Below are 1,683 nucleotides of genomic sequence, written 5' to 3' on the forward strand. Positions count from 1 at the left end.
CATAGAACAACAAGATTCCAGAGACCCCCCACAGTGGCAGATGGTGCACCCCAAAGCAGGGCAGGATGAGAACACAGAGCATCTGCTCTGGAAGTCAGGGGTCCTCGCAGGGGCACCGCCTACCTTTCCCCCAGAAAGGGGAAATAGCAGGTCTGTGGGAGCCACCGTGAATCTGAACCTCTATTTCACACAGATTGCTCAGAGAGGCAGAGAGGACCATGGGAAACCGAGGGGTTTTGGAGGAGCTAGAACCGAATGATTAGACTGGACGCCAAATCCCAATTCAAGGATTGGGACTGGATAAAGATCCAGAAATAAGTTTTCTCAGGTTCAAGCAAAAGGAGGAAAAATCTAACCATGAGCTGAATTGTTTTTTTTTAATTTTTTTTGAGTTGGAGTCTCACTCTGTCGCCCAGACTGGAGTGCAGTGGCCACTCCCGGCCACCGCAGCCTCGACCTGCTGGGCTCCGGTGATCCTTCCGCCTCAGCCTTCCAAGTAGCTGGAATTACAGGCATGTGCTACCACGCCCGGCTGATTTTTTGATTTATCGTAGAGATGAGGTCTCGCCTGCCCCGGCGGGTCTCGAACCCGCAGGCTCAGGCAATCCACTCACCTCAGCCTCCCAAAGGCACGGGATTACAGGTTGAGCCACCGAGCCTGTCTTCATGAGCTGAATTTTAAAGTCAGGTCATTTTTTTTTTTTTAAGGATTTTCCTGCGTGAGGGACAGTCCTTCCTACTTTGGGGTTTCCAAATGGTTTGGTTTTTTTTTTTTAACTTTTATTTTTTTAATAAAATGACCTGATAATTCAAAACTGTGTTGTTTTGTGAGTTTTTTGTTTTGTTTTGTTTTTATGAATGAGGCAATTTATTAACCCAGCATCGTTTGTTCTAATGCTTCTTTTTGGCAGCTGCCACCTGTCCGGCGATTCTGTCCAGATCTCTCTGTCTCTGAGGTGTCAGTTTGCAGCCCCTATCTTGGTCCTTTTCCACCGTTTTCAGCCCCTCCAGGGCTTGAAGGACCCGGCGGGCCTCACTCTTGGAGCCTCCGCTGAAGGGGCTGGGCATGATGCCATTTCTCTGACGTCCCCCGTAGATCTTGGTCACGGAGCCAACCCCAGCACTGCCCCGAAGGTACATGTACCCTGCTGCAGAAGCAGCTCATGTGTAGAACCGGTTCTTATCATAGGGGGCAAGCTCTTTATACTTGGCCAATTTGGCTGTGTCCACCCATTCGGGAACTTTCAGCTTCCTGGACTTTTTGAGGAAGGCTGCCAGGGCTCTGACGAACTCCTGCAGGTTCACATCTTTTACGGCAACTTCGGGCATCCAGCTGCCTCTGCGCTGCCCACCAGGGGAAAGGGCATTTTGTGGGTTTTTGTTAAAATGTTCTTATTAAGTCAGGTGCAGTGGCTGTAATCCCAGCACTTTGGGAGGCCAAGGGGAGAGGATTACCTGAGTCCAGGGGTTTGAGACCAGCCTGGGCAACATAGTGAGACCTCGCCTCTACAATAAATCAAAAAATTAGCCAGGAGTGGTGATGTGCACCTGTAGTTCCAGCTACTTGGAAGGCCGAGGCAGAAAGCTTGCCTGAGCCCAGCAGGTGGAGGCTGCGGTGGCCGTGAGCATGCCACTGCACTCTAGCCTGGGTGACAGAGTGAGACTCTGACTCAAAAAAAAAAA

The 1,683-nt window shown here is 50.4% G+C and overlaps 1 pseudogene across 1 annotated transcript; it reads right to left on the reverse strand.

Moving 5' to 3' along the window:
• Positions 1 to 820: 820 nt before the first annotated feature.
• On the reverse strand, positions 821 to 1,329 carry LOC103252841 (annotated as a pseudogene). Its single transcript, XR_002481532.1, has one exon. The product of XR_002481532.1 is annotated as a 40S ribosomal protein S19 pseudogene (transcript).
• Between the last annotated feature and the right edge of the window lie 354 nt (positions 1,330 to 1,683).

The sequence above is a fragment of the Carlito syrichta genome, unplaced genomic scaffold (genome assembly GCF_000164805.1).
Source record: "Carlito syrichta isolate Samal-C Ts95f unplaced genomic scaffold, Tarsius_syrichta-2.0.1 Scaffold172621, whole genome shotgun sequence".
Lineage (NCBI taxonomy): Eukaryota > Metazoa > Chordata > Mammalia > Primates > Tarsiidae > Carlito > Carlito syrichta.